The 14626-nt window shown below is 32.3% G+C and overlaps 1 protein-coding gene and 1 long non-coding RNA gene across 10 annotated transcripts in view; both read right to left on the reverse strand.

Annotated features, from left to right (window-relative positions):
* The window catches only part of Plc21C (Phospholipase C at 21C), a 109535-nt gene extending 98635 nt beyond the window's left edge, over positions 1 to 10900 (reverse strand). For 5 of the 9 annotated variants that reach the window (XM_075297978.1, XM_075297974.1, XM_075297977.1 and 2 more), the window contains exon 1: positions 10752 to 10899. The gene's annotated coding sequence lies outside the window, so the exon portion shown is untranslated. Of the gene's footprint in view, positions 1 to 9851 lie in introns of all 9 variants that reach the window. The other 4 variants (XM_075297973.1, XM_075297972.1, XM_075297971.1 and 1 more) reach the window with 4 other exon arrangements.
* Positions 10901 to 12911: 2011 nt separating this feature from the next.
* Positions 12912 to 13273, reverse strand: LOC142225398 (uncharacterized). Its single transcript, XR_012719262.1, has 2 exons — positions 13169 to 13273; positions 12912 to 13106 (listed from the first exon to the last, which is right to left on the reverse strand). It is a non-coding gene; the product is annotated as an uncharacterized LOC142225398 (long non-coding RNA).
* Positions 13274 to 14626: the final 1353 nt, after the last annotated feature.

The following is a 14626-nucleotide window of genomic DNA, read 5'->3' on the forward strand; positions in this document are numbered from 1 at the left end:
TTGGCCGATATTTTGTTCCATACATAATTGAGTAATACCAATATTTCATAATAAAATAAAATTACAATAATTTCCTAAATAGTTTGTGTTTTATCAAAATCAACATCGGCCCTTGAAATTTTAACCACCATTTAGTTTAGTCAACGCATGGTTTTAAGCTGAAATCAAAACAACAAGAAAAAATTTTAAATATTTTATTGAGAATGGAGAAAATATATTTCCACAAAAATATACGCCGAAAATAACAAAATAAAAACTATGTACCACATAAAAAAAAAAACACCTTTTGAAAAAATATTCGAAATATTTGAGATTTGAACCTATGTTCTTTATTCATACTAACAAAGAACATCTGGAGAAGTAGTTACAATGTTATGCCTTGATGCTAAGGCGTTCTGTGGGAGCGTAAATGATTTTCAAATTGTAAAAATTAGATAATTAGAATATCAAAAAGTAATAAAAAAAAAATATTGATAAAAATAGAAAGTGAAATTGGTGAAAAAAATAGTTTTTTAGTTATTTTTTAAATTTCTTCATTCAAATGAACATCCAAGGCACTACATCTAAAGCTAAAACACGGGAGCCAACGTGGTGCAATGGTTAGTATGCCTGCCTGCAATGTGGAACGCCGTTCGGACTCGGCTATAAAAAGGAGATCCCTTGTCATCGAGCTTAATATGGAATCGGCAGCACTCAGTGATAAGCGAGAAGTTCACCACTGTGGTATCACAATGGACTGAATAGTCTATGTGAGCCTGATATATCGGGCTTCCACATAACCTAACCTAACCTAACCTAAGGATCCAATAATCCTATGATATGCCCATGTAAAATTCATTGGAGATGATCGATGACCAGATCACAAGTTGAGGATCCAAACTTACTTTCTGATGTTGGGGAAAAAAAAAACGGAATATAATCAATCGGCTTGGAGAAATTTACTGGTTTCAATTATTAAACATTTTGGTGATGTCAATACTAAAACAGAAAAATTTCTTTTATTTGGAATATGTACATGTACCTCCCTCCACTCCAATATACATTAAATGGGAAAATATATACTTTGTCAGATTTGGCGATTTACTCATGGAAAGTATTGGCATATGGGTTGAAATAACACACAAATTAAATGATACCAGAAGGAGTTAAGGGACTATAACGTAGACAATGTCAAAAGCGGATGTTATATTTTATCACATTCTTTTAACAAAAGCCAAGGAGCAGATGCACAAATTGAAATGGTACGTCCAATTATCCCTCATTAACCAAAGCGATAACGATGAATGCAATTTTTGATGACATTCTAGATTATAAGACATGCGGATTTGAAATTGTTTATTTTAGAAAAGATATGGAGATTCTTTGCCAACAAAAACTGGCAGCATCCTGTTGTGTTTCACATTTGGGCTTCATTAAATTCAAATAATTTTGAGTGTTATTGAACGAAACATCGTATATATCAACGAGTTCCATATGGGCGTATATGTATATAACAGTCAAGTTGGCCTTAGTCAAACAAAATTTTCTTTCATGTACAGATACCCATTTTTAAGTCGGATCACTTAGCTATAAGGACAAAGCGGCAGTGAAAAGTTTATCGACATTTGTACAAGGGAATAACTTTATATCAGGGAAATGCGTCTTCTATGCCTAGCAAAATTTGCATTCGTTTTTTAACTGAATGGAAGGTCTCGCATTAAAAAATTTTTATAAGAGTATTGACTCCTTTAACTACCAATGGAATGATCCAAAGCAACACTTAACTAAAGATTCCAACCATTTGGAATCTTTAATTCAAAAAGCTCCAAAAATAGGCTAAGTTACTACCGTGGGCAAAAGGTAAAAATTTGTTGCGAAAATGAAAGAACTTTATTTGTTCTTCTAAATCAATTCCATAGCCCCTTGAGTTGTGAGAGTAACCAGTCACTATGAAATACATAAATCTGGCGAATTCGGTTGTTTTGGAGCGTTGTTGGTTGAATTTGTGATTAAACTCGATGGCCCGTAAATCTCATCATTCATGCAAAAAAACATGACGATCAAATAATATTCCTTAGTAACAGTTTGGCCGGTTGGAGGAAAATTACGATTTTCCTACAGTAGTATGATTATTTGAATCTGTGTTAATCTATTATACACCATTGATTGTCCTTACAAAGATTTCCTTCCAGATCAGAAATATCAAATGTTATTTTTATGAAACAAGAACTATATGGCGAAACAAGATTATAATTGTGTTTATTTCAATATATTTATATTCTTAAAGCCACTGTAGATATTATATATTAAATTTTACAAAGTTCTTCTCAACAAGCACAAGTAATTCTTAGAAATTGTGGACGGAAGAGATTTTTCTTCACTTTCAATGATATTGACAAGAAATATGTAGCTTCTAATTAGAATTTTTTTAAAATTTAGCGAAGCCCTATTCACATTTTGCAAATGGAATTTTCAAAAAAAAAAAAAAAACATTTACAATAGCAGGGGACTAATAAAATGTTTTTTGAACTCCATAGTCTATCATCATTAATAACACGTAAATATACTATAGGTCAATGGACAATAAGAATACATGTGCTCGCTTCAATGAACTGCCAAAACGTGCGAAAATTCACATTGGAACTCAAATACGGCATAGTAGTTTGTGAGACTTTAGTTCTCAATACACTCGTAGTTTTTCTTTCAGAAATATCCCACGGTATTGACATTACTCTCATTGTTTTTGATGTGCTTTAATGGAAAGCGACTAAATAGTTCATGTGAACATTCAAAACATATCTATACGATAGATGCATTTAGTTTGTTTTGTAACTTCGTCATTACTTACGATAAGTATTTCGATAAATTTTCCATCTGTATTGTGTTAGATTCGCATTATATTGTATATCTGGGAACTATTTAAATGTTATGTAACCGGTATAAGTTAAATAGATATAAACTGCAAGACGAACTCTACAAAATGGTCGTTTATAAGTTTTGACCTTAGAAGATATATACATTTATTTCAGCTTTTTTTCTTCATGTGCTATCAAAAACTACAAGTAAAAATTATGCAATGTTTCAAGTAAAGAACGTCTTTAAAATAAATGTTAGTTTGGTCGCAGACCGATTCCATGTTAAGCTCAATGACAAGGGACCTCCTTTTTATAGCCGAGTCCGAACGGCATTCCACATTACAGTGAAACCACTTAGAGAAGCTTTGAACCCCTCAGAAATATCACCAAACACTCAGAATAATCCACCGCTTTTTGGCGTTCGGTCGAAGCAGGAATCGAACCCACGACCTTGAGTGTGCAAGGCGGGCATGCTAACCATTGCACCATGTTGGAATGGTAAATAGGAGAAAACATTTCCTATTTTTAAAATTGAACAGTACGATGGTTACAGAAATATTAAATAAATTATATGTGTCGCATATATTTCCTATTTTTAAACGCTTTTTTGCTTTGTATTTAGCCAAGATGCATAAAGTCAACAAATTTAAAGTTGATTTCATTAACTTTGAACATTTTTTCAGAGGTATTAAAGCCAAGTAAAACGTAATTTTCTTTCACGTTAGTACAACAAATTTTAAGTTTAATCTCTTAACTATAAGAACAAAATATTTTATCGACATTTGGACAAGCAAAAAATTTTTATATAAGAGAAATGCGTCTTCGATGCTAAGCAAAATTCGCATTTTAAGGACATGAAATATTTAGCCTCATGATAATATTTTTTCAGTGTAGGAGGACTATACATATTTAAAAAGCGATTATATCCAGAACCTGGATATTGAAATAATACAAATGAAACTGGCCAGTAAAGTTATTGGAGAGCTTACGTAAAGAACCAAGTATGAATGCTTTTTGTCCATAAGTCGTTAAACTTCTCCATAAAGACCTTTAGTTATTTGACTTAAAAATTGGTACATTAACATGAAAAGTTAGTTTGACTAAGGTTTTCAAAATTAATGAAATTTTCTTCAAATTTGTTGTCTTTTTGCATCTTGACGACAAAGCAAAACAGAGTTTAAAGTGGGAGATGTTTTTCAATACTTTATTATTTGAAACATGGAAAATTTCTACTTGAAATCGAGTCTGAATTTAAAAATTGACGTTTTCGTTAACACGTTTTTATAGTACTCTGACAGCACATTTGTTTCCTAGTATCAAGTAGGCAAAACTCCAATTTAAAAAGAGAAATGTGCTTATACTCGTATATATCCTTATTGCATTACTCCGCTTCATTGGCTCGCAATCAATACCAAAATCATTAGTGTAAAGACAAAATCTTTGGAACCTGGTAAGCTTTTTTTCAGTGAATTGTTTTTATTTGCAGACAGAAAAAACCCTACTTTTGCCGGTAATATGACAGTAGACGGTGGATTAAAAACAACCCCTAAACACATACATCTGTAAGAAGAAAATTTTCATTAAACTTTAGATGTTGTTTTTAAATCGTATTTCAGGTCATATGCAAGTGATTTTGCTCAACAAAATGTGCATAATATATACAAAATAAAGCATATTACCTTTATAAGGTCAACGATCTTTCTAATAGGAAATAGCTTGGTGTTTTTTTCCTGTGTATATACGTATGTTGAATAGTGTAAGTAAGTTCGCTAAAGTGGATATAGGGCTGAGTGTAAGTATGATCGTAAACATGAGTTTCTCTTCTACATTTGCGACCATATTATTTTTTGGCTACGCTCAGCACAATCACCCTATCGTATGTTCTAACTTTCTGACTTGAATACAGAATCGTGGGCCGCACAATGGACTATTTAGTAAAAATCGTAAGGTTTGCTTTTAACTACGCAATTTAAAAGAAATTTTGCTGGGATTAGAGTGATCATAAAGCCGGTTTTTTTGAAAGTCAGTTTTTCTCGGTTCTAAAAAACCGGACCATTTCTTAAAACCGATGGGCGGTGTTTTTAAAATGAAATAACCGGCGTAACCGGTCCAACCGGGTTTTTCCCCAAAAGTAGTAAAAACGCTTAATTTAATATAAATGAAGGAAAAATACTTCAATGTTTTAATGTAAACATTAAATTCCTTGACTGTAATTGCGATAACAATACCGAAGATGAACATTAAAATGTTGGCTTTTTTTCATTTGTTGGTTCCATTTGCTTTTTGTGAATAGTTCAGAAATGTTATATTAAAGACGGTATTGAAGAGTCTGGACAACCAAAAATGTTGGCTTTCGAAGAATCATTTTTTTGTTTTTCAAAATATTCACAAACAGAGGTCAGAAAGGTACACCAAATTAAGTCGAATAATAATAACCTAAGAAATAACATAGATTTTGTTGACAAAATGTTCGCTCCTAATTGAACAAGCTCGATTTGCTTACATTTCATTGAAATATCTCTGGGGTTTTTTTTAGAAAACCAAGGTATTTTATTTTACATCTTGGACGCAGCGTTACCGTTGTGCCACTTTAGTGGCAAATTTGCCACTTTTCTTGGGCGGTGCCACTTTTGCGCCACTTCTTGTTTGTGCCACTAAATGTGACACTTTTTACGATTTTGTGCCACTTTTTCAAAAGTTTAAATATTATGGGTAGTTATCACCATAGATGTGTTATTAAGAAAATTTAATATTGTGCACCAACAGCCTTCGCTCATTAATTCTTATTACGTGAACAGTTACGATTCAACTTATTTGGTAAACCGTACTTTGAATATGCCAAATTTGTTGGGGCATGAAATATCAGGATAAATATGAAAATGTTTAAGGTTTGTATTACGACCGCAGGAAATAATTGATGATGGATCCCATAAGGACCCAGTTAGAAAAAATTGCAATCGCCTTTGGACAGATTGTTCCAATTCTACTATATTCCTCAAAATGAATGCTGGAACAGTGGACGGTATTGAAGCATTACCTCATTAGAGAAAAATTGGAAGAAATGTCCTAAGAAATTAGAGAAAGTATATGTTAAAGATCCAAAATGCACTTTCAAATACCAAAGATTTATCTTAAATTTTTAGTTTATATTATCAAAAGTATGAATACCGTTAACAAAACATTCCAAAGCGAATCCTCTTAAACGTGAGTACTATGTCCGGTTTTCGAGTTGAAAATCACTTTATTTTCGCGATTACTTTTCCTGAAATAATCAAAATTATAAATGATTGAGTTATTGAGTTAATTTGTCTGCTTTATATTGAACTGTTTTAGTAAAGTAACCGCGAAATTTTCAACTCGAAAATCGAACATAGTGCTTACCTTAAATTGTTTATTAATTATATTTAACAAAAATATTCTATTACAAATATACATAAATTTTGTAAGAAAGTTTGTAAAAACGTGATTTAGCAGATATCGACTATAAAAATTCTTTGTATATTAAAAACATTAAAACAATATAGATAGGTCACAAAACGACATCACAATCCGAAAGTTGTGGACAAATTTTACCATGAATTGACATAAATGACAAAAAACTGAAGAAAAGGGGGTTCCGCATCACTTAAAAACCAATGATGATATAAATTATTTTGATATCGTAAATAAATTTAAAGATATAATTGAAAGGCCTGATTATTTTATAGACGCTTAAAAAATAATTTTAAATAGGATTTGTTCACCAATTTGTATGAATTCGCAAAATATATTTTAACTTGACCTCATGCAGTATTTATTTCTTAAGTTTTTTTGTATAAGTTAATAAAAAGAACGTGCCACTTTTTGTGCCACTTTTCAAAAATAATTGTGCCCCTTTTTTCGACGTTTGCCACTTTTTGTGCCACTTTTTGAAAATTCCCAACGGTAACGCTGCTTGGACGAATACTATGTTGGAAGTGTTCAGAAACGAGTTGAAACAGCGCAAATACATTCGGGATGTTTTCTTATTGCCAATGGGTTTACCATTAACGTAGAACCTGGCTCTGGACTTTTCAGGATCTGAAGGATTGGGGATTTAGAAACTAATTGGGATTGTCTCAATCCTCAAATTGATTAGGTGTCTGGGGAATGAAAGGCGAGTGGAACTTTCATTTAACACTTACATTAACTCTTTATTTCAATGGTGGTGAGAGAACAATGTACCTCTGATCTGGTTGCGCTGCTGGTGTGAAGAGAGCTTAAAATTTTTCGTAATAACAGGAAATACAATTCTTCTTTAGCATGAGCACACACTGCTACAACCAAAAGAGACGTGACGCCAGATTGATAATAATTCATGATTCCTTACAGGATAATTCTTGTAAAAGAATAATTACAATTTCATTTAACATAGTGATTCAATGTTCATTATTAATTTAGTTACATTATTTTGATGAATGAAATTACTTTCAACACATTGAAAATAAAAAACCGAAAACCGGGTTTTATGATATTAAAAACACCGCTTCTACCGGTCCACCGAAAATGGGATTTTATACAAAACCAACAATCAGTACAAAATGAAAAACCGGTCCACCGGTTTTCACCGACCGGTTTTGATCGCTCTAGTGGGGATTAGATAAGCCTAGCTCAATTCCTTTGAAATTTGGTTATTTTTGTTGCAGTTAGTTTTGTCATTTTCAAATAACTATAAAACATAATCGACAACGACACGGCTAAGTACTCAGAAGTTGTTTTAATTCGCATTTGATAACAGTTAAATATCTAAAGCAGACATTTATTATCTAATTATTTTAATTTATTTAATAATCTTAATCGGATATATTTACCGCAGTCGTTTCTGTTCTCTGCTCATTTTAAATAAACTGCTACTACTGGATCGAATTTGCTGACAAAAGTTTTGCCGGTACAGCAAAATAATGCAGATCCCACAACTACACTGATAGAAAAAAATGTTTTGCAGATGTTCCGATGTAAACAAAATATATGTGCGTTTGAAACACAATAAAGTGAAACCTCTCAAACTTGGACACTCTGAAAACCGTACACCTCTCAAAACGTGGACGGTTCTGTGGGGACGTTTGCTATATTAAAACATTAAAATTAACCTCTCATAAGTGGACACCTCCCAAATGTGGACAAAATTTAGGCGACCGGGAGTGCCCCCTTTCAGAGGTTTCACTGTATATGTAAGTGCAAAAATATAATGCTTCTAAATTAACATAACATGTTTTTGGACACATATCTTAATGAGCTAGAACATATTATGTTTGGGACATCAATGTTTTATTAAAATAATATACGTATGTGGATGTAAACATATATTAATTTAGAAATTTCGAGTAAATATATATAGGTTGCGATATATTATTCAGACAGCGAGAGAGAGAGAGAGAGAGAGTAAAGCGGCTGAAATTTTGTACATAGTATTGGTATATAGTCTCTAACAACCATACAAAAATTGGTCCACATCGGTCCATAATTATATATAGCCCCCATATAAAACGATCCCCAGATTTGTCTTACGGATCCTCTAAGAAAAGCAAATTTCATCAGATCCGGCTGAAATTTGGTACATGGTATTAGTATATGGTCTCCAACAACCAAGTAAAAATTGGTCCACATTGATCCATAATTATATATAGCCCCGATATAAACCGATCCCCAGATTTGGCTTGCGGAGCCTCAAAGAGAAGCAAATTGGATCCGATCCGGCTGAAATTTTGTACATAGTGTTGGTATATGGTCTCTAACAACCATGCAAAAATTGGTCCACATCGGTCCATAATCATATATAGCCCACATATAAACCGATCCCGAGATTTGGCTTACGGATCCTCTAAGAAAAGCAAATTTCATGAGATCCGGCTGATCTCATGATTTTCCCCAATCACAAAAAAATTGGCCCTTTTCGGTTCATAATCACGATTGCCACTCGAGCCAAAAATAATCTACCAAAATTTTATTGCCATAGAAAATTTTGTCAATATTTTATTTCTTTAGAAAATTTTGTCAAAACATAATTTCTATAAAAAGTGTATTTCTATTGAAAATTTTGTCAAAATTTTATTTCTATAGAAAATTTTTTCAGAATTTAATTTCTGTAGAAAAATTTGTCATAATTTTATTTCTATACACCCAAGAAGGAATATGATCACCTCAAACATGTTGCAAGAGCATACTGTTATTTTTGGATGGTGACCATGTAAAATTTTTATCGCAACCATGTCATGTTATGTTTGGCGAGAAAACAATATTTTTGCGATAAACATGTTACATGGTCACCATCCAAAAATAACATTTTGCTCTTGAAACATGTTTGAGGTGATCATATTCCTTCTCTGTGTGTAGGAAATTTATGAAGCACCTCTTAGTTGGAGAGGAATATTTTGCAAGATCTTCCAAAACATCAAGAATTCTACCAATCTACCCAACAGTAAAAAATCGTCTTTTTTGGTAAAATCGAGTTCATAATTGTATAAAGCCCCCATATAAAGCGACCCCCATATTTCATTTCTGGCTTTATAATTACCGCAAAAAAGTTCATATCGGTTCGTAATTATTTCTTCCCTATATACCGGCCAAGAACTGAATATATACGTATTTAATCGGCCTTTGTTTTGCCTAATATATATCCCGCATTTACAATTTAGAAGATGATGTTAAGTAGTTTTAATATGCCTTGCCATCTGCCGCAACCCAAGTAATTCAATTGGGGATGACCGCCTTTAGTAGAAGTTTCGACGCCATCCATAGTGGAGGGTACATAAGATTCGGCCTGGCCGAACTTACGGCCGTATATACTTGTTATTGTTTCTGTTGTCGTTTTTCTAATTGTTTATTGTTCAACTTGGAGATCAGCTGATCACTCAAACTCATCGACGTTCATTGGCACAGTGGCATCGTGTCGATCTGTCGTTCGTTCGACGATTGTGTCAACTCGTGTGCGAAACACAAGGGTGTTTGTTTCATGGGATACATTTGTTAGTACTACTCTAGATGGGATAACAACTTTACCTTCTTCTCTTGCCCTAAGTGGGCACGATTGCGAATTAGATTCTCGATAGAACGTGTGCAACTAATTGAATAATTTATAATCGTCTTTGGAAGCTTCTTCTACACTGTATTAGAGAAGTTGATGTGTTTTTTGTTTGTGTTTGCTATTCTGTGGTTGTTGCTGGTGGTGTTTTTTTCATGCTATTCTACTCACTGTGATGGAGGGGAGGGTCGCAGGCTGGCTGTATCTTGAGTCTTTATGCAGAAATAAAAAAATGAAAAGTACACGCACTTTAGATGGAGTTCATTGGCGGCTGCTGCGAGTAAGAGGAGATTATCTCGTGTTTGATTTCTAACAGAACAAATTTACATACACACGAACTAATAATATACACACTCTCCGGGGCATAAAACCTCTTTTGAAATTTATTTTATTTTGCTTTTGTTTTTTTTTTTTTTTTGCTGTGTGTGTGTTTTCGATATTTTTCGCACTCTCACATCACTTGCTCACTTTTGTTTTTAATTCTAACAATTTTCTTGCAAATCGGTTCGTTGAGTTGATTTGCGATGCCTTTTGTTATAAATTATCATTTAAGCAAAAGATTTTGGATTTCGCATCTGTGCCTGAGAACTGTGCATACATACATACATAGAATACCCAATTTCTTCTTCATTCACAGATAGTGGTTCACTTTTTTTCTTCCATACGCGGAGACATGCAGCCCACAAACAAACACTCTAAACACTCATCGGTATCAATCTTGGGGTAGTATTATGTTTGGCCAGTGAGATGTATTTTCGATAAAAATAATTTTGCCCAGTTTTAGTGCTTCAAACTATAATTCACTTATTATGCATATTTTATAATTTTTTGTGTATATTTTAGTTTCTATTTGGTTTTTTGTTGTTGTATGTGCATACCTACAGACACACACCATACACATCTACTATATCTCTATATTCACACAGCAAATACCTGGTGTTCTACCGACGTTCTTCTTGTTACTGTGACTGTGAAGATACAAATACTGGGTTGGTTTGTTGTGCGCGTAAATAAAGGCACATGACAGAGTTGGTAATCTATAGTTGGTACAAATAATGACATATTAATACTAAATACTGCAACTATGGGATTCAATGGCAAGGAAAGGAAAATTGAATAAAACAGGCAAATATAGAAACGAATGGATTAGAGATGATACATTTATATCGATTTATCATTCAAAATCAACATTCCCATTTACATATCGAATTAAAATATCGAAATTGTAGTGGGATTCTGAACACAAAAAAAATAATAATAATAGAAAAAAACTATATCATAAAAGCATACAATTTACATCATAAAAGAGAAGTTCCATTAAAATTGACATAAGAATTTCATAGGTAAATCATGCAATAACCCCTGCCAAAATTTTTTGAATTTGGGGGCGCTTCTGAGAATCCCCACTACGTCGAAAACAGTCGTATACGATATCCAAAATTCCTCGGAAAAGCGCCGTCACTATTGAGAAGTTGTACCACCCAAGTTACTACAAAAAAGTATCGCATGAGTGCAATTATAAGGTGCCCTTCTGGATACATTTAGAAGGACGCCAACAAGAGCCCCTTCAAACAATCAGAAAAAGTGAATTTTGAGATAGTTGTAAAAGAATCATTGTGGTCAAGTAAAACACGATTGTTTAGATTTTTATTAATTTTATTAGACATTTATAAATTCTCATAAATATAACATTTATACGACTATTACATCACATTTAACATATTTTTATGCATTAATAAAAGATTAATGTTGAGTTACAAGTTACATGTTCCCTGCCAACATTTTTTGAATTTGGGGGCGCTTCAGAGAATCCCCACTACGTCGAAAACAGTCGTATACGATATCCAAAACTCCTCGGAAAAGCGCCGTCACTATTGAGAAGTTGTACCACGCCAAGTTACTACAAAAAAGTATCGCATGAGTGCAATTATTAGGAGCCCTTCTGGATACATTTAGAAGGACGCCAATAAGAGCCCCTTCTAACAATCAGACAAAGTGCATTTTAAGATAGTTGTAAAAGAATCATTGTGGTCAAGTAAAACACGATTGTTTAGAAGTTTATTAATTTTATGAAACATTTATAAATTCTCATAAATATAACATTTATACGGCTATCACATCACATTTAACACATTTTTATGCATTAATAAGAGATTGATGTTGAGTTACAAGTTGTAAGTTAAATGTTGTAGCGTCTATCAGCCAGTACTTTTATTCCCAATGGAGGCGGCGTGTCTGGAAAAATATTTGAAAAACTATCACTTTATTCCATTTGGAAAGTCAAAAATTGTTCACCAATTTACTTTTCACAATTTTAAGCGTAATAACTATGTTTTCAGCACTTTTTCGTTTTCATTGAAATAAATTATAATAAGCCAGTTGCGCTTGGTGTTTCACAAAATATAAAATGGATCTTGTAACAATAGTGATGGCAAAATACTTTCATGCGAATAGTGATGGCAAAATACTATCATAGTTGGCGATTGTTGCAGTGTCACTTACGAGTCTGTGGTAGCGATGAGGATGAAATGAAACATTGAAATGCTGGCAGGGTTGTAGCGTCTATCAGCCAGTAATTTTATTCCCAATGGAGGCAGCGTGTCTGGAAAAATATTTGAAAAACTATCACTTTATTCCATTTGGAAAGTCAAAAATTGTTCACCATTATACACCCAGAAAAAAGTAACCCCTTCTTTAAGTTAAAATGAACTCATTGTGAAGAAAGTTGAACTTCGTATAGCGCCAAAGACATTTTTATTTGTTTGAACGATGTGATTTTCGTGGAAATTAGGAATAATGCATTCCATATATTAGATAACATTTTCCTATATTTATATACCACTATACTACAGAATGAAGAAATTTAACTAATTTGAATTCATATATGGAATGATTTTATTGAAATGTTTTCATTCATTTCGACAAATCTTACACATTTGTGGTAAAACTTTTACTTCATAATTAGAACTGCTTACCTTCGTTTTTAAATACAATTTTATTTATTTCTATAAGCAATTTTATCTTCAATAAAAGACATGTTTTATTAATATATTGAATATATTTATTAAGAATCAACAGCATCGAATCTCTTTGAAATATTAGTTTATTATTCCACTATTTCCAATTCCGTGTGATATTATCAACTGTAAAACTCACTTTTTCTTCTTCTTGTACTTTTCACTTTTAATAAGTTGCTGCCTAACGATTTTGTCCTCCTTTTACAATTTCAATACCTACAAATATAAAAAATCATAAAACATTTTTGTTGCAAAAGGTTAGCGTCACTGAATATTACCTGATAATTGAAGATTCCAAAATGAAGACAAATGAAAGGGTTGTTATTCTGCTGGTGTTTTCTTTCTTTATACACTATCACGAACATTGATAGATTTATTTAAAAAACGAAAATTTTTCTCACTAATTTAAAATAACAAATATTTTATATATTTTATTTGTTATTTATTATATTATTTTACCATATTATTTTTTAACAATCTCTCCGTATACCAAAACAACGCGATTCCAACTAAAAAAACAACCGACGCGCAAATATATCGATTACACCCACGCGCAAACACATCGATTACGATGACAGGTATCGATTACAGGTAGACAATAGAAATTTAGGAAAATTTCCTATATTCTAACAAGTGTGTTTCCTTAAGTTTTGAAAGGATTGCATACTTCTTAGTACGAATGAACTAAAATATTTTTCTATGCCAAGTGTTGTTCGTATGTATGAAAAACTTTCTATTATAAAGGAAGTCGCAATTATCATTTTATAAGAAATTTTACTAATTTTGAGGAAACTTGGTTTTAGTTCGGTTTTTGTTTATTTTTACGAATGCTTTGTTATCGGTGAATAAAATTTTCTTTTTCAGTAGTAAATTCTTATACCCAGCGAAGAAAATAGTATGAGTAAAATTCCATGCCTTATTCTAGTTAATGAACTATTCCTAACTGCTTACAGTTTAGGATTTTTTTACTGAAACGAGTAAATTTTATTATTTTTCACAAAAATTTACCTTAATGGAAATAAAATGGATAAACTATATTGATGAAATTTTTTTCCTTTAAGGTGAGTATTAAGTTCGAGTTTAGCCGCTAAAATCGCCATTTTTTCACGATTACTTTTCTTTAATAATACTTTTTAAGGAATACAAACTTTGTGAAAACTTGCTTTGGGCTATTCCCTATCCAGTTATTATAAAATCTGCAACAAATATGTATAATTTTAGGCCTTTTTTTACTGTTTTAGTTTTCACTTTAGTGAAAAAAGTCGAACTTAATACCCACCTTTAAGGTGGGTATTAAGGTATGTATTCCTTAAAAAGTATTATTAAAGAAAAGTAATCGTGAAAAAATGGCGATTTTAGCGGCTAAACTCGAACTTAATACTCACCTTTAGTTTCGAAGGCACTTTTTTCTGGGTGTACCTTTTACAATTTTAAGCGAAATAACTATGTTTTCAGCACTTCATTATCGATTTTATTTAAATAAATTATAAGAAGTTAGTTGTGCTTGGTGTTTCACAAAATATAAAATGGCTCTTCTAACAATAGTGATGGCAAAATACTTTCATGCGAATAGTGATGGCAAAATACTATCACAGTTGGCGAGTCGCAGTGTCACTTAGAGTCTGTGGTAGCGATGAGGATGAAATGGAACTTTGAAATGCTGGCGGGGACATTGGTAAAGTTTACAATATATTAACTGCTTTAAGGTGGGTATTAATTTCGAGTTTAAGGTGAGT

The sequence above is a fragment of the Haematobia irritans genome, chromosome 2 (genome assembly GCF_050003625.1).
Source record: "Haematobia irritans isolate KBUSLIRL chromosome 2, ASM5000362v1, whole genome shotgun sequence".
Lineage (NCBI taxonomy): Eukaryota > Metazoa > Arthropoda > Insecta > Diptera > Muscidae > Haematobia > Haematobia irritans.